The 23596-nt window shown below is 36.3% G+C and overlaps 1 long non-coding RNA gene across 1 annotated transcript in view; it reads left to right on the forward strand.

The window, feature by feature from the left end:
- Positions 1 to 23596, forward strand: part of LOC139084184 (uncharacterized) — a 175106-nt gene that overhangs the window by 24838 nt on the left and 126672 nt on the right. Inside the window, exon 2 of the long non-coding RNA XR_011541565.1 lies at positions 412 to 485. This is a non-coding gene — a long non-coding RNA (uncharacterized lncRNA). The remainder of the gene's footprint in view (positions 1 to 411; positions 486 to 23596) is intronic.

Genomic DNA, 23596 nt, shown 5'->3' on the forward strand with positions numbered 1-23596 from the left:
AGTATCAGAGGGCAAGATTTGAAATTGTCTCTCTCTGTAATGGAAGTGAATAAGAATTAAGGTGAAATGGTTGGGGTTGGTAATCTGCAAGAGGAGCGGATGGCATGTGTATAGGTGATGCTGAAGTATCTTCTTAAGTCTTAATTGTTTGTGTGCTCCACCCACCCCTCCGCCCCCACAACTTTCCTGGACATCCAGCAGGGAGATGCCAATTGTAATGAGGACTAAATAAACAAGATAACTGAATTTTAACATGTTGTCAAGGAAGTATTACTAACAAAATGGGGGGAGGTAATAGATGGAAAGGGGATAATAAGGATGGAGTAAAAAAAGGCAAAGAAGAATCTGATGCATAGAATTTAGGCACACAGGTGCTCAGCCAATAATAACCTTTATTCTTATCCTTCTCAGCATATTTCCAGACCTCTTCAGGGAGAGGGTGTTTGACTCTGCTGATGGGAACTTTGGCAGTTCTGTTTCTGAAGGTACGTTAGTAAACTTGTTTTGGATCATCTAAGATTAGGTTAATGAGAATCAGCCGCTCAGAATCCTATCCCTCCTGAGGGAGCTGGGAAATTAGATTCCTGAATACGTAAAGTGGAGGACAAGAACTTAGACTGGTGGGGACCACCAAGGGCAGACATTTAGTGAAATGCCTGAGTGGTCAGGGCTATTGTTGGCTGTTAGTACTTTTCCCTTTATGGTGGACAGAGACACTTACTCTTACTGCAGAATTGGGTAAATAGGTACATTCTTAGAGGAATTTTATGTTTTATCCTGATTTCAAGCTGTCATGACCTTCAAAATGCAGATTAAGAAAATATAAAATATTAATGATTTTGCATTTCCAAAATCATATTATATGGCTTTATCAAAGACTTAAAATTTAGTTATGTGTTCTGAAGAAGAAAGTATTGTGCATAGAGCATTTGGAAACTAGCAAAATATGAAAAAGTGAGGGAGAAAATCATCCAGAATTTCTCCCACCCAAAAAAAAATCACTATTAGTATTTTGGTATATTTCTGTTTTACTTTTCATGCATTGAAACATGTTAAACTTTTTATAAAATTTAAAATAATTTATAGGCTATTTAATAAAAATCTAGCCCGTGTAGAAAAGTTTAGAAAGGAAAGGACAGATCTCTCTTCAGCCCCCAAGATAAGCACTTTAAATAGTTTCCATTTTTTGTTATTCTGATACTCTTATAAGTATAAATAATATATTTTGTCAGTTTCTCTCTAGCTTTATCAACTTTAAAAAATATCTGATGACTCATCAGTACATTCTACCTCTATGCTTGACTTCTGCTAATTTGTATTATAATATATTTATGAGTTTAAATGTTTTGTGACTTACTAACTTTAGGCAGTGTCTAAAGAGGTGTGATTTTGTAGTTTTTTGGCTATATTATTATTTTTACCTTTTCAAGTTTTTAACGTTTGCATTCTCTTGTATAATTATAGTTAACTATAAGACTTCATGCTTTGTCTATCAGTCAAAACTGACATTTTAAAATTAGTAAAACAGCCTTTATAGTATAATTATGTGAATATTATTCGTTGTAGAATGAAATAGTGTAAATGGATGCACAGAAGAAGAAATATAATGAACCTTAAGTCGCTAAACCCCTATGAAGGAGAATACTCGTAGCATAATATGTGAAGGGATGGCAGATTCTCTTTTAAATTTTTTGAGCTTTCTTTGCTTCCTCTCATTCATACTCAGTTGCTAGTGTTTCCTTTTATCTTACGTCATCACCTAGCTTGTATTTTTTTTTTCATTTTCCTGGAGTATCCTTCTCAATAAATGGTTTTTATGGGAGTGGCATGGGGAGTAAGTTGTCTGAGTCTTTGCCTGACAATTTTTGGTTTGCTTTTACAAAACCCATAATGAGTTCAAAATTATTTCTTCTTAGACCATTAGAGGAATTGCTCTATTATTTTATATTATTCAAAATAATCGAATTATCATTCTTTTGTGCTGATCATGTTTTTTTTCTTTTCTCTTTTTCAGCTCCTAGGCTTTTTTCCTTTTATACTCTCTCTCTTTTTAAAAAGTTATTTTTCTTACCCCTTTGCTTTTCCCTGCCCCTCAACCTCTTGCTAGATGCAAGGTGGCATCCACATCTTTTAACATTATATCTGCACTGATTGAGAAAACCTTTGTCCTTTCCATTTGTCCCCCTCCTCAGGCTGCTCCCTACCCCCATTTTGCCATGTCTTGTACTCAAGTTGCAAGTCCAGAGTGTGCTGGTAGGGGAGATAGCTTTGAAATGATTCAAGTTTTGATTTAGATTAGATTGAATATTTTCACACCTGAAAATAATACTGTTCTAATACCCAAAAGTGACCACAAAAGCCACAGGGAACTTCCTGAGATATTTTCCAAGAGAGTGGAAAAGAGCTCTAACAGAGAATTTCTTAAAATGGTAGTAGAGAAGAAGAAAACTAATTCTCGATTGTACCCCATCGAGTCTAGCCTATTCAATATATACATGCATGCACACACATAAATGTGTCTACATATTTTCTCAGTGTTGTATTCTTTCTGGGTTGATGAAATATCTTTAAGCCGTTTGGTCCACACATCATAGCAAATAGTGAAATGGAGTTGCATGGAATTTCCAATCATAGAACATGGGGCAATGATGGAGTTAAGGAACAGAACCCAAGTCTATGACTGGCATTTCATAACTAGAGTATGCAGCCCCATGGTTTGGAACTCTCTCTAGGGCTGTTAATATTGTCAATGACTCTAATAATTAGCTGTTTAGTTCACGTTATGTGATTAAGGATCATCAATCTCCTGGCAGATCTCAGATCTTTCAGTAACAGTTAATTTGATAAGTGAAAACATTTAGTAAACAAAATGGTTTCTTGAAATAATAGGATATGCAGAAATGATTTTAGAAATTCATATTTTAAAATAAATAACATGTTAATTGCAGAAAGCCAATTGTTTAGGTAGCAGACTTCTAGATGCCAGATTGGAGTGACAATATGGGTCACTCTCTGAGAGCTGAGCCCCTGAGTTTTGGTCATGTCAGGCCCAAGATCAAGAGAAAGCTCATGTGCTAAAAAGCTTGGCATAACATCTTAGAGACCCAGAGCACGGAGGCCCTTTACACAAACAGAACAAATCCTTTTCAGTGCTTTTAGACCTTAACAAACATAGGGTGATGTATAAAACTTCACTCACCACCGTACAGCGAGCCCCTACCCTGCAAACCCCTGAACTCTTTTCAGCATTTCTTAAATCTGCCTCATTGAACAATCTGCATTCATTGTAACAAATACAATCTCATTGAATTAGATTCTGAAGAGACTTTATAGTGAGAAAAAAAGAGGACTGATCCTGTATTCTCTTTAGTTTAAACAAGGGACAGAGCATAGCAAATGAGAAATCTTGGGCGAGCTAAGTTCGCTGGAATGAGTGGGGAGGGAAGGAGAAGGGGTAAAAATTGGATGAACTTGTCCGGGGTAAGGAATTGATTTCTAGGTGTTCTAGGACTAGGAAACCAGTGTTAATGTTGGTGCTTTAGTTGTGCGACTGTTAGGTGTCACTGAGTATCTTTTCATTTTCCTGTCACCATGAGATATATTTTCTTTTTATTTAAATTTCCTAGGATGTAAGGTATGGTTTGGAGTCAGAATCATCAAAATTATGAAGTGGGAGAGAAAAACATGCCAGTAGCTATTTGCAGATGTAATAAAGATTTGACTAATCTGCATATTTATAGTTTGTATTAGCTTGCTGGCCATCACATTCTGATAAAACCTCCACTATCGCCTAGGTGCACACAATTCATTGCATAGTATCGTTATGATTATCTATGGTCCTCTCATTACTCACCCATTGCCAGTTGTATCAGGAGTAAAAATAAGAAGCCATATACTTCCCTGCTGCTTAATCTAACAACAAATCATTCCCAAGTCCAAGCCCAACGTCAAGTATGCATAGAAAATTAGGATCATGCAGACAGATTTCTTCTTCCTTCACAGAGCAGCTGACCTCTCTCCCCTGAAGCTGTCAACTCATGCAAGTGTTACATTTAGGAACTCGTTCTTGATTTTCTAGAGTTACAAATCCCTAATAACTTAACAAGCAAAATATAGAGTTAGCTTTGTAATGCTTCAGCACAAAATTAGCTAGACAAATAAAAAGGATAAAACAAATCTTGAAAATAGCACTTATCATTAGTCTCCCATTCAGAAATAATGAAGGAAGATGGTTTATACAGATTTAGTAATAGGACGCGACATAAATGTAAATAGAACACGATATGACCTTTCTTCTGGTGAACAATAAGCATTTTGTTCATTATTCAGAGCCTCTTTGTTTACAATGAATGTGGTGATGAATTGAAGTTATGACATCAATTAAATCACAAGTTTGTATTATGTTCAAACAGACAAAATGCAGATATTTTAAGGCAGGTAGCAAAAATGATGAGTTGCTATCTATTCTTGGTCTCTAAATGAGTTATACATATTCAAAAAAGGAACATTAAGGACGTTCTACAAAACCAAGATCATATATTACTTTTACTCTGAACAAAGATAACATTTGTAGAATCCCATTAGCAATAAATCTCTTAGATTTTTTTCACTTAAAATCTTATGATCCCAAAGGGAAGCATAGATAATCAGTAAATAGAACTCTGATATCTGTCAGAGATTTGCCTGAATTAGAGCTGAACTAACTTGACAGAGAGATCGAGAAAAAAATTACTTTTGGTATTCTGATGAATGTAGATGAATTTTTCTTTAAGGGTATTGCTAAAATGGAAACAAAAATACTTACCTTGTCATATTTGAAAAACACAGGATGTGTAATATATAATTGCCAATGATACCAAGTAAATATCCTTGGGCAAATGGTATTCACAGACCACAGAATAGTTTCAAAGAATATTGAACTAGAATATGTTTTTAGAAGTATTATATAATAAAGTACAAATAGTTTAGGATTTCTTGTTTCTCCTTTTGGTGATTTCAACATTAGAAATTAGAATAAAAATTGTTTTATAGATTCTCTATTTTTATACCCAACCAATAGTTATATCAGGAAAGAAAAAAAAAAGTGGGAGAGGATTTAAAACATTCTGCAATATTGTATATAATATATCTAGCAGTACGAGGTTCTCCTTGACTCTGGAGCATTGCAGTGTCTGGCACTGAATGTGATTTAGTTATGGAGTCCCTGTGGATTAAATATCCATTTCCTACTGCAGTAGAGTTAGGATCTTTCTATCACCTTATTTCTCTGGAAGAAAGGGGTTCCCAAAAAAGAGGACTACACCATGCCGAGTGACTTTTCTTGAGATGAGAGTTACCTCATTAAGATTTCTCTGCAGAACTCCACTTGCTTTTCCCCTTAAAAAGTGCATTGCCCATGAATTTGAATTGGAGTGCCACATTAGCATCCTAGGCTCCGTTGGAGGTCATCAGAAGATGGTGGAACATGGCAGCAGGAGTGTTAGTGGTGGCAACATCAAAAAACATTTCGTCTCTCAAACCAGCATGTACCTGGTACCAGAAAAGACCAGTTATGGTGAATCCACTTAAAATTGAAACCAAAATTTCGTAGACAATAGTGAAAAAGGAAAGGTTTGGTTGGGACTTTATCTAAAAATATAAAATTAAAAACAATGAAAACATTTTAAAAACAAAATTTAGGTTTCAGTAAAAACTGTTCTCTCATCCTTAGGACAAATGAAGAATTAACCAAATCTTAGATTTTTGATTAATCTTTCTGAGATAATTTTAGGATATCAAATTCTTTATATTTGACTTTAGGAGCATGCTTATAAAAAGGATCCATTTTGCAAAAATATTTCATGGCTTTATTAATTTTCAAATGGGTTTCCTTGGTTTTCCAATCATTTGGTTTTCAAATTGTTGTTTTTTGAATTTCATCTTTTTCTGTTGTTTTACCTTGATAGATCGACAGTCTTTGCCTGTGACATGAGCAGGTCTGCAATATCACTTTAATAAATGTTATGAAATCCTGCACTTTGAAAAGAGATTTTCAGTTTAACTTTTAAATTTGCATTCTATTTGCATAGAAAGTTGTATAGACATCAGATTCTCAGTAGAATTATAACTGATCAAGATGTTGATTCCATGGAATAAAATAGGTGCTATGTTAATTGCAAAGCAGAATTAGAGTTGGAATTAATCTTACAAGTGGTTAGGTCACTACTGAATATTTTCATGTTGTGACAACTTTTGATGTCCTATGGGCAATTTCTTAACTGATGAGACTCACAAAATGAATTCTCAGATGAGGAATCAGATATTTGTGTCTATTTGACAATCTATTGGAGATTTAGAGAAAACAATGTAGGTGTTAATAACTGCTAAATAGCTAATATATTTTTTTGAAGGTGAACTATGTTATAAGTACTCAGCATGTATGGATTTGTGCCTCAGAATTCTTGCTGTCCTCTGTAAGAAGGAGAGGCAATTTGATTTGTTTGCTTATTTTACTCTTAAATCCCTTAGATTCCTTTACTGTAGATTCTTTGTTCTATCCATTTATTACACAAGCATATATGGATGCTCACTGTCTGTCAGATGCTGTGCTAGGCTCTGGAGATACAAAGATGGATCATGTGTCTCTTTCCACAAGGATCTCAGGATCTAATAGGAGCAACATCTGAACAGACAAGTATAGTAGAGTGTGATTAAAACAACTAACAGTTACGATACATTTACGATGTGTCAGGCCCTGCACTAGATGCTCTACTCAGACCGTTTCATTTAATCCTAACCACCAAGTTGGTGGCTGAATCTAGACTCACACCCGGGTCTTTCTGAGGCCAAAGCTGTGTCCTTTACCCCTGTATGCCACTGCTTCCTCACAGTAAGTGCAAAGACAACGGTTTCTGCTAGATGCTGTGAGAACATCGAGGAGGGTCCTCTAACCAACACTGGGGGTACTTAGGAATGCTATCTTGGGGATGTTGTGTGAGCTAGAATGCTGGAGAACAACCACACAGACCCTTGGCAAGGCAGAGCAAATAGGAGATGTGGTGAAGGGATGGGCTGGCTTTGGGAAATTACCCTGTCTTTGTTTTCTTCAGTAGTATAAGCAGTAGTTATAGTATAGACCATTTTACACTACATTACCTAGAATATAACAATGTAATTTCATTTACAATCATGCTTAGTGTTCCTAACACCAGAAAATTCCAAATAAAATCTTATGTCTAATCATTGTCCCCATTTTTGTATAAAAGATTTCAAAAGCCCGCTGCCTCAGGCGGTGTACTTAAGAAGGATTGTTACTCAACTGATCGCTGCTGCTTCTGATTCCTTGTACAACGTATATTTACCCAGAAGTGTCACATGGGATTTTGCATTTATATAATGCTTTTTAGGGCAATGAAAACCCAGTAAAATCAGTCGGCTTATTTAATGTTCAAAGTGTTTAATAAGCTTTTTTTTGAATGAACCATTTAAATGAGTTTTTCTTTCTTTTTTCATTAATTAACTCACCAGTGCACCAAATACGTATCAGATAAATGAGTTGATAGGGTCCCCAGTTTAGTTGAAGATGCAATACGGAAAGCACTAATTAGGCAGGCAAGAACTCCAGATAATTAAATAGTGATTAATAGATTTTTGTGCTACCAAAATTAAAAGTAACTAATGGGTTGAAAAAATATTTAAAATTGTGTGCTTGGAACTTACATGTTGAAGGAGATTCTGAGGGGTACTAAGATTATGTTGGTTTTGTTAAGAGTGAAGGTTTCATTTTTTTTACTCGTTTTTTTCCCCTTCTGACATCTTGTGTCAAAGTGTTCTCATGTTAATGATAGAATATAATGGAAGTTTATGCAATTAAATACAGCAAGAGAGTTTATAGACCATTTATCATTGGATATGGGTCATATACTGTGAATTTCAGAAAATAAAAGGGAATTCCATTTGTCGCCCACTCTTGCCTGAAGCTCACCTAATGAAATCTTTCTCACTCATAGAATTAACAGTGTATCCAGCTGAAAAGTATTTAACATTCTCTGTGCATACTAACCATGCAAAAGTAGAATAAAACCTTGCATACTTAGAGGGGATTTTTGTTGCTTTTTCTTCAGCCCAAATTAGGCAGCTCTTGTTCATTTAGTGCGTTTGAAAGGAGTTGAACTTTTAAAATTCTGAACTGTCAGTCCCCATCATTTCATTTGACAGCTGACACTTTGAGAGTGAAGAACACACAAATCATGTGAGTGGAGTGAAATGCTGCTAATAAATGCTATTGTTTTTCCTGATGGAAAAAGAACACCTTAAACAACTGTTTGTAGATCCAACGGGTTTGTTATGATGCAAAATGCATGTTTGGCTGTCACCATTTTTGTTTACTACCTGCAGAGCATAAAATTGCTGATAAAAAAATTGAAGAAACATAAGGCCTGATTCATTAAGAAAAGAACCATGCTTTTCTCCTCTCTGCCTACCCTTATCCCCCACCCTCCCATTTTAGTATGATAAATATTGAGTCTTCCTTCATTAAGGCATGAAACTAAATAAATAATGTATGGTTCTTGAGATAATTACAAGATTTCTGTATTTATGGAAAACAGGAGCTCTGAAACATTTGTTTGTCAGCTTATACTCTGTGCCTGCTAAGTTAGGGAACTTGTGAAATTTTGTAATTTCATTTAAGAAAGTCCATGATAGTTTTAGGGGCCTTATAACTTTGCTTTCTACCATTAAACTTCTGAGGCCAAAGCGTTTGTGGGTAAGTTAGAAGGAGTCACCTTCCTGATACAGAAAATCTCTGAAAACTTTGCTTTCTACCATTAAACTTCTGAGGCCAAAGCGTTTGTGGGTAAGTTAGAAGGAGTCACCTTCCTGATACAGAAAATCTCTGAATATCCTTCAGATCTATTGACCTCACCAAACCATCTAGAATGGTACATCATATTTTATTGAAACATTCTTTGTTAATATTAATTAATACATATCCAGCAAGAGGATCATTCCTGTTTTATTTTATATGTACACCTACTATGGAGAAAGATGGATAAATAGTTTGAGAAATAATGTAGTTTGCCTATTTCATAGTATATTATTACTCAAAACACTTTTATCCCTTAAATATTTTACAAATATTTCTGTTAAGCTAAATGAATATCTTTAACTATCTTAGTAAACCACAGTAAGATGTCTAATAGATTGAAATTAGGTCTGACTCAAATAATGAACTAGAAAGGTTATAGTATGGAGCGTGATGGTTAATTTTATCTCAATTTGTCTGAGTCATGAGGTGCCCAGATATTTGGTCAGCCATTATTTTGTGTGTGTAGATGAGGATGTTTTTGGATGAGATTAACATTTGAGTCAGTAGAATAAGTAAAGCAGATTACCGTCCCTAATGTGGGTGGGCCTCATTCAGTCAGCTGAAGGCCTGAATAGAACAAGATGTCTGATCCTTCTTTAAGTAAGAGAAAACTCCTGCCTGACTGAGAGGGGACATCAGTCCTTTCTTCCTTTGGACTCTACCTGAAACACTGGCTCTTCTTAAGTCTTGAGCTTTCTGGCTTTTGGACTAGAACTTAGACACCATTGGCTCTCCTGGGTCTCCAGCTTGCCAACTGCAGATCTTGGGAGTTCTCAGCCTCCATAATCACCTAAGCCAATTCATTATAATAAATTTCTTTCTCTGTATATATACATCCTGTTGGTTCTGTTTCTCTGGAGAACTCTGATTAATACATGGGCTTTAAATTCTGAAAAAAATATATAGCCATGCGAAAAGTTCAGGAGTGATTGGAATTTTTTCTTTTTTACATGATGACTTTTAGTTTTGAATGTAAATCATAGGAAGAGAAAATTATTTTCAGTATTGTTTCTAACTGATGAACTGACAGAGATACCTCAACCATCTAGACAGGAAACATACATACACATGGAAACATTAAAAAGCTCATTACCACATGGCCGCCTTGAACACCATTAACATCCTATGCACATATTTATGCATGTATACATAAAGTACAATGGAGAGTCAAGAAAATTAGTAGTGGTATTCTACACGTAATTTTTTAATGCTTCAGTATATCTTTAAACAAGAAAGTGCTTTGGATTTTTATGGGAAAATGCCCTTTAAATTCAAGGGATGTACGTGCAAATATTAAGTGTGTAATCTACATGGTTTTCATAGGAAGGCGTGGAGAATCTGTCTGGCCCACTGGGAAACTGAGAGTTCCTTCTGGAGAAGCCATTGCTTTGCCTTCTGGTTTCACTGCTCAGACTTCTCCTCAAGGGTTTCCTTGAAGTATGTTTAACTTTGAGTCACCATCTCTACTGTTTGCTTACTCACCTTCTCAAAACCAACAGGTCAGAAGTCAATGGGTACTTCTTAAAATTCATGACTGTCATAGGATGTATGATTCCCAAGACAGCTGTGGCAAATAACCAGTCTCACACATGGATAATATCCAGAATGTTATTCTGTGGCTAAGATTTTACTGGAGTTGCCCCTTATACCCACAAATAGGCTGTTTGCTTGGTTTGTCATTCCCTGCCAAAGGTACTTAGGAGGGGTGGAAGCCTAGAGTGAGCAGTTAAGTTCCTCCGTGTGAGAGCACGAGTGAATTAAAGTTCCAATGACTCAAGTCTCAGAGGCAATTACAGAGGTTTTCAGTAGTTAAACCAAGGTAACTTGCAAAGAGTCCAATTCCATTGCTGACTTGATCTTTAAATCAATATGTTTCCACAGACATTATATACGATAGCATATGTAGGCTGGGAAACAAGGAATTGAGGCCCCAGAACAGATTTAAAGGGGAGAAAGTGAGTCTTTATATGAGGTTGGATTTTCAAGTATTATCTAGGGCAAAAGTTTTTTAAAATCTTAAATTACCTGTCACTCTATAGCAGAGCACAGTTTCAGAGACCCGACTTTGCTCTTACATAGTCACTCAGCATCAAGTCAGAGACCCCTAAAAGGGTACTTTGAAAGATATATTGGAAATTGTTATGCAAGCCCCTATTCCTCTGGCCAGGAGAATTAGGAATTTGGGAGTTTTTTTATGTGGGGTAGGGGAAAGAGAGGATAAAGAATTGACATGGAAATTTATTTTTAAGCATACTAAAACCTGAGCAGTTTTGTACTGCATAGCCACAGGACACTGGCTAAAATAATTTGAAAGAAGGCAGTGGAGAGACTGAACTGATGGCTATAGAGAATAGGTTCTGGAAAAACCCTTTCACTATAATTTAAATGGAGGAGGACATCACTGATCTCAGATTCTTTCCAATTTCGCTGGAAGGCCTGAGAAGCAAGGAGGTGGGATACAGCAGTTGCTAAATGGCCAGTGTAGTTGACATGACTATTACATGGATTGTGCACAAAGAAAAACCAGCCGGAAGTGCCCTTTGAACCTTGACTGGGATGGAATGCCCATCTTATGTATTGCAGATAAGTCAGCATCTTTGGGAGTGGTTCATGTGGTTAAAAGCTTGGACTTCGGAGTTGGACACACCTGGGTTCAAATACCAGCTCCAAGATTACTAGCTGGATGCCCTGAAAAATTTATCACATCTCTTTAGGCCTCAATTTCTTCACTTGTTAAATGAGTTTAATAATAGTATCCATTTCATACTAAATGAGATTATATGTGGAACCTGCTTAGCAGAGGTCCTGGCACTTAGCATGTGTGCAGTACAGTTCAGCTAATTAGTTAGATGCAGAAACTAATAAATGAAAACTGATATGATTGTGGTAAACATAATGCAAAGTATTTAGAGTAAGGCAGTGCTGAAAATCAGAGTTCACACAACTGAAACACCCTATTGGTAGCACATTGCGTTAAAAAAATTACTTGAGTTCTTCTTTATTTCCATCACCAGTGACAACACTGCAGGGGGACCGCATTCTAAATGCTTTCTAACAGGCAGCTGAAATGTTATTATTAAAAATGGACAAATGTAAAATATTGAATATTAAATATTCTTGGACAAGACTGATTCACTGAGTGTTCCTCTTATGTGAACATGTATTACAATCTTTATAAATTTAGACAGAATTGGTAACAATATAGACACTAAGACATCATGAAGACTCATTCTCTAATGACTTTAGGTTGTGTGAATAACCTTTTGTCAGTGAAAGAACAAGAAGGATGTCATTCTCTCTTCCATTCACAAAGCCTAAGAGGAAAAAACTCCAAATATCAGAAACATATGGTTTTAAAGTTCTGTGTCTGAGCCTACAACTTTGATGGAGTTTTATGTAAAGAGATAAAAATCTGTGCATGGACTGTCACAAGCTGTTTGGGTGAACAGAGTCACTGTTGCTAAACCACTGTTGATGTTCTTAAATGGATTGCAATGAGAACCACCTGTAAGCCAGACAGGTTTGGGAATGGTGAAAATCATCAAGGGATTCCAGTCAAAATAATGTAAATAAGATGGGTAAAGAGACGTTGAATAATATCAGTGAGTCACATGGCAATGAAAACCTCAAGAACAAAGAATACAGAAACAAGTGTGACTTCTGTCAGAAGCTTGGCAGGAGTGTGTTTCAGAGGGATGAGAATATGACTCACTCAATGGCAGTTTGAAAAACTGGGATTCCTGGATCCATTCACCTTCCATATTATTTGCCCTAATTATGCTAGGTACAAAGTAGTCAGGAGACTCCACACCTTCAGAAAACATATGCAGTATTGAGAAATAATCCAATTTTGAGGTGAAGAACTTCCTGGAATGGATACTTGTCAGCCTCTGTGACTCTCTTGTTGGGCAGGACAAGTTGAGGGGGGTGATACACATTTTTCAGATTTTTAAAACTCTCCTAGATGAATTGGCAAACCATATCCCATTTGACTTTCATAAGGTAGGCCGGGTGAAGGAAGGCTTGACCAGTGAAAAGCCTTCATGAAGTATTTTGTTCTAGATGAATTTGATGAGGCATAGTGAAAATAAAGATAAACAGAGATCAAATGAATTACATTGAATCTCTTCTGAGCATTTGGTTGTCAAAGATTCTAGTCTTACTTTTGGCAGACTTATACTAATAAATTTGCTAGATGTTTATTAAATGGTTAAAGCACCATGGAAGTTTATGTGGTGGGGGGGGTGGGGTGTGATCTCAGAAGTATCCGAAACCCAAAGAGCTCTAGAGTAGGGAGGAGAAATGAGGTTAATAATTAACCTCAAAACAAAAAAACAAAATAATAGCCAGGTAGAGAGGGAGTGTTGCATAAAAGTCAAGCACATAAGCATGTGAGGCACAGGTCTATGCATTTTACATACGTACTAATGTTACCATGGCTGCCAGCCCTGCAGACATTAGCCACAATCCTGCTCAAAAGAAGCCTAACATATTATCTTTAGCTTGAAGGAGGAAAGGCAGGAGAAGATGGCTGAACAAAACCAGTCAAAACCAGTTGAAGGCAACATGGCTGTCTGACTTGACCTGACATAGACCTGCAGCTCATTATACACTCATTATAATATATTACCATACTATAGAATATACCTGCTGATGCCATGACAGTTTACAACTGCCATGGCAATGGCAGGATATGACCAAATAAGGAAAGAAAAAAGGTGGCCCCCTTGCTCCCCAGAAAAGCCTTCCTATTTCCCCACATAGCTATGAATATTTCTCCCCTTCATTGCCTAGACCCCTAATAATAGCTGTTTAATCACCCCAGGAGCTGAGAAGTTGATTTGTGATTTGTTCTCACTTCTCCATTCTTTGGCCATTGAATAAAGCTTGTGCTATTGAAGGCTCTGCTTTGGTCTCATTTCAAGGTTGCAACACCGAACAGAAGAAGAACCCCAAAAGGAAGGGCAGGAGACCCTTCCTCAAGTCTCTCTCCGACTGGGGAGAGAGCTCAATTGGTGACACTAACAGTTAATTTTCATAACATATATAATTTATTTGTTTTTAATTATTTAAATAAAAACTTTAGATTTATATAAACATTTATAAATATTATATATGTGTATATATATATCAGTTACTCTGCACTAGGCACTGTTCTAAGTACTTTACAAATGTTGGCTCATTTATTAAGAACTTAGGAAGTAGTTAATATTATTTTCTCATTTTACAAACAAAGAGATAGAGTCATAGAGTTAACATCTTTTCTGAGGTCATATGGCTAAAAGTGGCAAACTGGGATTTGAACCCAGGCACTCTAGGCAAATGTGTACCTGTTGTGCCATTTATGGCATCTGTTTCTTTACATGGTCAGATAGCCCAGGGTACTAAAAGCGTATTTGTTCCTATTACGCATTCTAGGCTGATCTATAGAGTAGTGTGGAGATGGGAGGTGGCCTGGTGCCTGCTTTTCAGTGAACTCAGGTCTTCTAAGTCTGTATCCAGTGCTCTTTTCCACCTTATTCTTCTTTTAGAGTTCTATGGGTCTGGTCTCAGGGTCTCAATAAATATCTGTTAAATAAATATGGAATGAATGAATGAATATATGAGGGAGTGAGATTTCAAAAAAAAAATCAAGAACAAATGAATCGGAGTTTGAAGGAAGATGGAAAGACTCTTTGGCAAAGTGGAAAATCACATGTGACCATTTGAGAATTCCAATATTGAGAAAGAATGGTGCCACTTGATTTTGCCTCCTACCTCAAAAGACTCCCCTGAGACCTGATAAAGTATTTTAAAGAGTTTTGTCTGTAATCTTCTTAGTTTATAAAATTTGAGCAATTTGACACCCAGAATTTAGGAAATTGTTGCTGCTTTTCCAGCGAGACCATTATGAGAATCAGTCATCCTTTAGTATCTTGTTGTGAGTCTTGAGCCACAGCGAAAAAAGAACAAAAGGAGAAAAAGTTAAGTAAAATTTTATCAACTTTGCAAACAAGGCATATTGGCATTTGATGGGTTTTTATTTTATTCATGCATTTTTTAAAGGAAAAAAGTTATGGTTAAAAAGAAAACTCAGAGACTCTGTTGGAACATGTTCTTCAGAAGTATATTATGAAGAAAATGTATTTTTAGTTACTCAGCAGGGCAAGAATAAGGTCATCAGTGAAAATGGGGCGCACACACTGAAGAGGAAAACCAAAAGCAATGGCAGCCCAGTCTGGACCTTGCTGTGGAGGAAGCAGCAGACAGAGGAGAGAGAATAACAGCTGCAGACGAGCAATCGACAAGCACAGGGGACTAAGTGGGAGCTTGATGCGAATTAAACCTGTGCGTGAACCTTATTTGTTTCCTTGCAGTTAAGGGGAAGCACCACCATTCAAATAGCTACATAAGGCCAGCCATGTACAAACTGGAATCAGTGTTTCCAATCAGAAAAGGTTTTTGTGTCTTTTCCTATTAATAACTCGGTTTCAACAGCTCTGCTCTATTAACGACATGGTTCTAATCAGTTAGAGAGGGAGAGCCTGAGAAATGGTCGCACAAAATAGTCTGACAATGTCACGTGATGCCTGAAGATTATGCCCTCATTTTAAATGAGAAAAAGAGGACGTTTCCCCCATTCAAGAGCTGCTTCTGATTATTCCACATTTCTGCTGCAATCTTCCGGACACAGATAACAGGGTAATAAGATACTCAGGTAACAGACTTATGTTATATGATACACTGCATTGTTTTTATTCTTATTCTTTTTCAATAAATCAAGTTTTACTTTTAATTCTGTGAAACAATGTCATCTCAATTTATTTACACAGACACCCTATAATAAAGTCAATTCACCCTAGATATCCTTTTAATTTCTTACAAAACTCCTCCCCATTTTTTTCCTTCTCTCAATTTCCCTTTTTGCCCAACTGTAGACAAGATGTAGGATATAACAAAATGAAAATATGCAATAATTCTGGTTTGTAATTGAGATTCTGATGAGATATACTCAGAAGTTAGCAAGATTGTAGTAACAAAATGCGCATTAAGTATAGGAAAAGACTAGAAGAATAGAAATCCTGAATTAGAATCCCTCAAAATCTATCTTTAGAAATTAATTCACATAAAAACTTTTTTAGATTCACTTATTTACTGTTCTATTTTATAAAGATATCATGCTTGTTATCTAAATAATTTTTGTAGTCTCCTGTGCCAAGGGGAGAAAGTGTTTCTAACCACTTTCTAAGCTGGGAAACAGAGGTCGAAAGAAGTTAAATAATGTGCTTAACTTAGGAGGCAAAAAAAAAAAAAAAAGGATTTTCTTGGTCAACTCAGTATGTAGTGGTTCCCACAGGTTAGTCTCTCATATCAAGGCCTGTTTCTCTGATAAATTTGTTGACCGAAAACCATTATCTATGGGAAGATATGGAATAAGAATGATTTCCTTGGTGATGATTTGTTAATCATTCTGTAAGAAAGCTAGTTTTAACTTTTCAGTAGTCAGCTTTAGATTACCATTGAGGTGTTTGGATGTAGTGCTGGCAGTTAGGTCCTCAAACCTGGAGGCGATTTCATGGAGGGTGGAGCAAGGAACACTTTTATAGTAGTAGTTCTGATGCTCTTACTTTTGAAAACTTGTCAGACTTCAGCGAGTGGGACTTAGTGGTGCTTTGCAAATGGAGCATCAGTTGAGCAGGCTTGGATCGTATTGGGAGATCCCAACAAGCTTTGGTTTGGTAAAGTGTCCTCGCCACATTTTCCACGTATTTTGGCTCTTGATTTTGGCTGGCTGTGACCATAGAATTACACAGGTGGAAATATCCTTACAGCATATCCAAATAATCCAGTCAGGTTAATAAAGCAGCATATAGTGTTAGAAGAGAAGTGGTGTTGGTGAATTTTTCTTTTAATTCTCAGTGGAGAGTCTTTAATGGTAAAAAACAAACCAAACCTGCCAAACAAACAATAACAGCCACAGCATCATACTCCAAAAAAACAGACAAGTTTTTCGCTATCATTAGAAACCAAGCTGAAATTTCAAACTTTAGAACTCTAGGATGATTTTACCGAGCTAGAAAAACTACTAATGTTTTTTACTGATGTGGATTTCTTTGTTTGTTTGTTTGTTTGAAAAGCTCTGTGTGTGTGTGTGTGTGTGTGTATGTGTGTGTGTGTGTAGAAATGGTGGTAGTGTAAATAAGCAATTTTTGAGCTGTGGGTTCTTCTAAACCTCATGTTCATTATTGACAGGGTCAGAGGAAAATATAAGATGGATTTTTCTACCCCATCTGGCAGCTTCAGTTCAGCAGAAAGGAGAGAAGAAAGCTAAACACAGCTGTGAAGACAGAAGGATGAGGAGCAGCATCCTGTTAATAACTTGGGACAAATCTTAGCCACTGCTCACAATGACTCCATCAAATGGGGCAACAAAATTCTTAGGACCTGTAGCGTGGAAACAGCATCACCAGCACTCTAGGATTTCTGAGTTTTAAATGAACAAACAAAATGATTGGTGATGTTAGAAGGCAAAATAAAGGGGAAACTAGTAACCTTATTTGGGGTAGGGAACGAGAGAGGGGGAAGGGATAACCACCAGTGGGAGATTGCCAAAACCAAAGCCACTTGAATGCATACATAGTCTTTTCCTTCTGTCTTTCAATGATGATATTTAGCAAGGCTCTCTCTGTCTTCTCACCTTTACAAATATGGCATTTAGAATGACTAGCCCTTTTGATGTTCTGTGAATTAAAACTTGTAGGTTGTTAGGAGATATTTTTCTCTCTCTTATTTAACATGATAAAAAATGACTTTTTCTGAAGGTATGAGATAGATAGAAAAAAGTTATGTTACGGAAAGCTGGACCCTGTACCCCACTTCACCCCTGGCTTGCCTGCTTTTCTTCTTCACTTACTTCCTCCCTCCCTTCTTCCTTTCTTCCTTCATTCTGTCCTTTTGTCCTAAAATGTTTGTTAAATGTACAAAGCATGCAAAGCATAAATCAATGCTTTATTAACAAATAACATTTCAGTAGTTGATGTGTAAATCTTAAGTTAGATGTTTGACTTTCATTTGTTCATCTTTTCAGTGGGGAATTGTTTCTTAATGTATCATTTTAATGACTTTTTAGTTTTTAAATATATTAAATACTCTGCTACCCTGCCTTTTAGCGATGTGTCACTTTAGCTGGGATTCTTATGTAGCTTCAGTATAATTCATCATAATAACGAACAAAGTTTGGAATTGTGAAAGATTAACTTATATTCAGTGTGGTTATAGTGTTGCAGTTGTTTATTATGTTGTAATCATCTGAAAATTGGAAATCCAGGTGTGGCATATATAATGACTATGTAAAAGTTGATTAGAATGCTTCATTCTCCATCCATGCCAGACAGGACTTTTCATATAAATATTTTGAAGCACCTTGCAAAGCATGGCATTCTCTTATTACTGATAGATTAACTGAGATACCAAATCAGACACCTAAACTAGGTTGCTTTTTGAGAATAGAGAAGCTTTTTTTTTTTTCTCCATTTCTCCTCTCTGTCACTTTAGCTTTGATTATATTCATCATTGTTCTCCTCTCATGGTGCTCCCTCTAGGTAACAGGTTGTTCTGGATGGTATTATTATCCTGTTAGATGTTTTGCCTTTGTGGAATATGGAGATTTTCACACATAAGAAATGATACTTCTCATGTGTAGTAGTTTAGTTTGGGGTCTTACTAACGAATAATTATGGTCAATATATATGGAAAGTAGCCTGATAATATAAGGGAGAAATATTAAAATTTGTATCTTTAAGGCTACTAATGATAAATTAAATGTATTTCTTTGACAAAATAATTTAAAAATCTCTTTATTACTGCAGGCTACGCACTTTTTGTTATTGTAATAATTCTATGAGTTTTCATACGTGCATGTTGCTTCAATAGCTCTGCATATTTCCTTGTTTTATGGCTGAAACTAAATTAATTATTTTATTTAATTTTATGAACATGCCAAGCTGCAGTTATGAATAGCTACTAATATCAAGTGTTTACATAGAGAGTATGGGATGTTACAATAAATATCTACCCAATTACCAAACAACTGAGGGCAATATTGTTTCCAGGTAAACTGGACAAATTGTAAGTTCACTATAATTAACAGGAAATGAAACAATTGAAAGTCAGCACTGAAGCTTTTGTTAAAATGCAATGACACCCACAATGTCAAATTAAACTTTATTAGGAAACCAATTTGCAAATACAATATTATGTAAGACACATCTTTTTTAAAAGCAAAAGAATCTCAGCGAAAGCAGGGGCACACCTTGAACATCCATTTTACCAGTGCTTTAGAATATGTTTTCACTTACCTTCATGAGGTGAAGGGAAATCAGTGTGAGAGGGCCGTTCAGTAGTCAGCTGCGGCTTTATAAGGCATTAGCTTAGAAAAAAATACAAGCACATTTGCCAAGTGCAAAATAACAACGGCAGCAGCAGCAGCAACAGACTTTTGTATCAATGCTTTAGACTTTGCAAGGTTCACATTTTTATGTAAATTATTTTATTTAATCCTTAAGCAATCTCATGGAGGAAATTGGTAGAATTACTGTTTCCCACAATGATTTCTATTCTACAAATGAGAGAAATAATGCTGAGCCAGAATTAGGATCAGGATGAGGGGGAAGATGAATTTATGCTGAGTTATAGCTGTCTCTTCTTTGTGTCTATTGCTAACATTCTGCCAGGTCAGAAGAAGGAAAATGTACGAACACCCATAGGTTTTGGTTCTGTGGTTAATACTTCATAGCTGGACAGGATTTCTGCTAACCTGGCCCCACACCTTCCTCAGCCCTCACAGGATCTTTTTTTTTTTAAAGATTTTATGTTTTTCTTTTTCTCCCCAAACCCCCCCTCCCCCCCCCCCCGTGCATAGTTGTATAATCTTCGTTGTGGGTCCTTCTAGTTGTGGCATGTGGGACGCCGCCTCAGTGTGGTTTGATGAGCAGTGCCATCTCCACGCCCAGGATTCGAACCAACGAAACACGGGGCCGCCTGCAGGGGAGCACACGAACTTAACCACTCGGCCACTCGGCCAGCCCCCATTGTAGGATCTTGTCTTACTTATATTCTCTTTTGGTTTCAGCCCTGATAAGTTCCTATTTCACTGCTGGGGGTAAATAGCTTTGGTTGTTTACAGTCATTTTCCCTTCCTGTTCCACTTTGATTTCTGCCTAGAGAGACCAAAATAGAGAGACCAAAAATGCTAAGGCTGTGCTAGCTATTTCTGCTGAGATCCTGCAGTCTTAGGAGGGGCTTCTATACTTTGGACTTGTCCCAGTGTTGCTTACTTATTCCTTTGCTATATTTTTTCTTTTTTAATTTGGGGTTGTTAGTGAGGCTTTCGTTGACTCACCTTCTTTTTCTGGTATTACCTCCAGGATGTGCAAGTGGTTTTGAGATTGGCACCGACCATACTTGAAAATTTTTGTTTTCCTATTCTGGCCTCTCTTTTTAAGATTTTTAGTGAGAGTTATACCTCTTTTAAGTTTAGTTACTGCTGGTGACCCCCTTACACATTTTTAAACTGTAATTTGTAACTTTGTTGGATATTGGGGAAAAGAGTTTCTGAGCTCCGATTTCACTCTTAATTTTACTTAAAAATCCCCTCAAATCTTTTTTCAGTTAAAGTATTTATTAAAACACTAAATCTGCAATTATATAGTATGTTTGTAGTTTTTATATTAGAAAGTAGTTTTCTATGACTATTATCCCTGTCTAAAATGACTTTTGATGGGCGAATGTCTCTGTCGTGGGCAATTGGCTGACATTTTTTTGCACTCTGATTTATAAGCCTATATTTCATTGAGCCCCTAAGTGGCATTTTACACTCTTGACCATTTCCTCTGTGTAACTTTATTCTTGGGCTTCCACTAAACTTTTGTGAGTCAATTCCAATCTTTCTTGTTGTTCTTGCCTGGTTTCTTTATGAGAACTCCTTCCTCTGTCTGCTCTTTAAACACTGTGTTCCACAGTTTGTCCTCTACTCACTGGCCTTTTCAGAGAGTATGCAATACTCTCATTATCTTATATATTACCTACAGGAACAGAAAGGGAGCAGGGCATGAGGGGGAAATTAGATGTTCAGATGGGGTCATATTGAGTTTAAGATAGCTATGAAATTTCCAAAAACAGAATATGCTATAGGCATTTAGATATTCGAGTAGGGATTAAGCATGAAATCTGTGTTAGAAATTTAGTTAGAGTAATGTGGCAGAGCCAATAAAACTTCAAATCCTGCATTCTTATCTACTCTATATCATCCATACATTTAACGTCTGAGCTCTAGGACTATAACCCACCGCCTGCCATGCAGTCATCTCAGTGTCCCAGAGAAACACGAATATTTTATGTCCCAAACTTCATTAATTGTTCCCCATTCTCCTGCATTCTTTACTTTTTCTACATTTCCTTTCCTCTGTTAGTAAATCGTGTCACCCTCAGCTCTTTGACCTGTTTCCTGGGAACCATCCTATACTTACTTTTCCTTATCACCTACAATCAGTCGTTGGTTAAGTGCTATAGATTATATCTGCTTGATAATATGTTTAATCCATCTGCTCTGTTTCGTTTATAATATTTTCAGCTGTATGTAATAGCAAACCTGACTAAAAGTTGTCTAAACACAAAGAATTTTAGAATTTCACATAACAAAGATTCTGGAGTTAAGCTGTTTCCAGCTCTAGTTCAGCAGTTCAGAGCTATCAGTGTTCTAGAATGGCTTTTCTGCAACTTCTTCAGTCTTCCCCTCCCCTCAGAGCTGCATACAGCAATGCAGCAATAAGCATCACTCTTTCACACAACGCTGTCCAGAGCCAAAAGGATAGAGTTCTTTCTTGAAGTCCTCAATATTTTTTATCATGGTAGAAAATCTTTTCTAGGAACCCCCCCACCCCCATACACACTACCGCTATGAGGCTTCCCTCAGGTCCCTTGGTCAGGACTGGGTCACACAATTGGGCTTTTTGTCTCTCTGGCCCTCAAGGCTTCCGTCATGTCTAGGAGTCCTCTAGACACTCCTTCTGCTGGGAAGGAAGAAGGGTGGGAAAATGGCTCTTGAGTATGCATCATATTCTCTATCCTCCTCCCAGTTTCTCTGCTCTTGCTAGAGTTTAGGTTGTTATCGTGTCTGGCATGGACTGCTTTAATAGACTCCTGAATTATCTCCCTATTGTCCTTGTTACCAACATCAAGTCTACTGTAGTATGCTTTCTAAAATGCACTGCAAATATTAAGAAAAATGTTCTTTCTTTTAATTTGCCGTTCCAACATTTTCCATATTTGGTAAAAAAAAGTTTGAATAAATGAAAACAACCTTAATTCATTAGGAAAGAGATGTTCAGAAGTTGGATCCACAGTTAAAATTGCCATCTAAAAATTATGAATAAGAAGCTACAACTTTTGAGACTCTGAGGGATGATGGAGGAAGCATTGTTTGGAATAGCATTCCTTTTCCTTGGTCAATAGAAAATTATAGGTGTGCGGCCGCTCTTTGGGCGTTGGAGGAGTGATCTCCTCCCAAATTATTGAACATAAATCTAGTCACTATATTTTACAAGCAAGTAATGTGAACACCTAATATATTTTATATTATGGATACATCTGATGAGTTGAAACATATAATTTTAATAAAATCATAAATTCTCAGAGGAATCTATGCTTTCAAGGAACATTGCTTTGATTCTTTTATTAGAAAGAAGAATCTCTTGTAATGTAAATAAGTTCAGATTGAAGAAAAATTGCTTTCTGAAATAAAGGAACATCTGGAATATGTATATTTTTAATAGAAGTTCAATAAAATATAGAAATGTGACATAGCGTGCTTTTATGCAAATAAAAAAGCTTTCAAAATAACAAACGTTATTGTCTGGGAGTCTTTTGGAAAAATTGTGATAGCCTTACTTTTGATCTTTTTATGTCATGAAGAGGTCATTTCTGTAGCATATTTTTTATTTAGATAACTTAAAATTATTCTTGGGCTATTACTTTATATACAGAAACTAAAAAGTGATGTTAATGGTATAGTTATAATATTTATGCCTGGCTAATAATATTTTTGGTATGACTGTACAGTCATGCACCACATAATGATGTTTAGGTCAACGATGGTCCCATAAGATTAATGCGACGTAGCCTAGTGTGTAGTAGGCTGCATCATCTAGGTTTGTGTGAGTACACTCCATGATATTTGCACAATGACGAAATCACCGAATGCAATGATGAATCTCAGAAAGTATCCCCATTGTTAAGCAGCACACGACTGTAAATGAGTATATTTGTAGGCAAAATTAATAGAAAATACTTTTTTGCAGAAACAGAATAATAATGTTTATATTATTTTACATCTTGTTTTTTTCACTTACAGTATATCATAGACATTAGAATACATTTTCTATATCATAGAACTTAATGTTTTTCAAGAAATTAATTCTTTAGTTGTGTTAATTTAATTTTAAAATTGATATTTCTTCCTAAAGCATCTACACCAATATCTATGCAAGGATTAATGGCAGGGGGTAACTATGTTGGGCTTTTAAATCTATTTTGTAGTAATGACATATATACTGTCTATAGTTTATGTTATAAATCCACCCCCAACATGGAAAAGGGGAAGTCTGGGCAGTTTGAGAAAGGAAATCAAAGAATAGGCTGGTTCTCCTTCATTCAGTAAACAGTCTCTTCCTCTTTTCTCCCAAGCCCCCAGTTTAAACTTCTTAAGCTTGG

The sequence above is a fragment of the Equus przewalskii genome, chromosome 1 (assembly GCF_037783145.1).
Source record: "Equus przewalskii isolate Varuska chromosome 1, EquPr2, whole genome shotgun sequence".
NCBI classification, from domain to species: domain Eukaryota; kingdom Metazoa; phylum Chordata; class Mammalia; order Perissodactyla; family Equidae; genus Equus; species Equus przewalskii.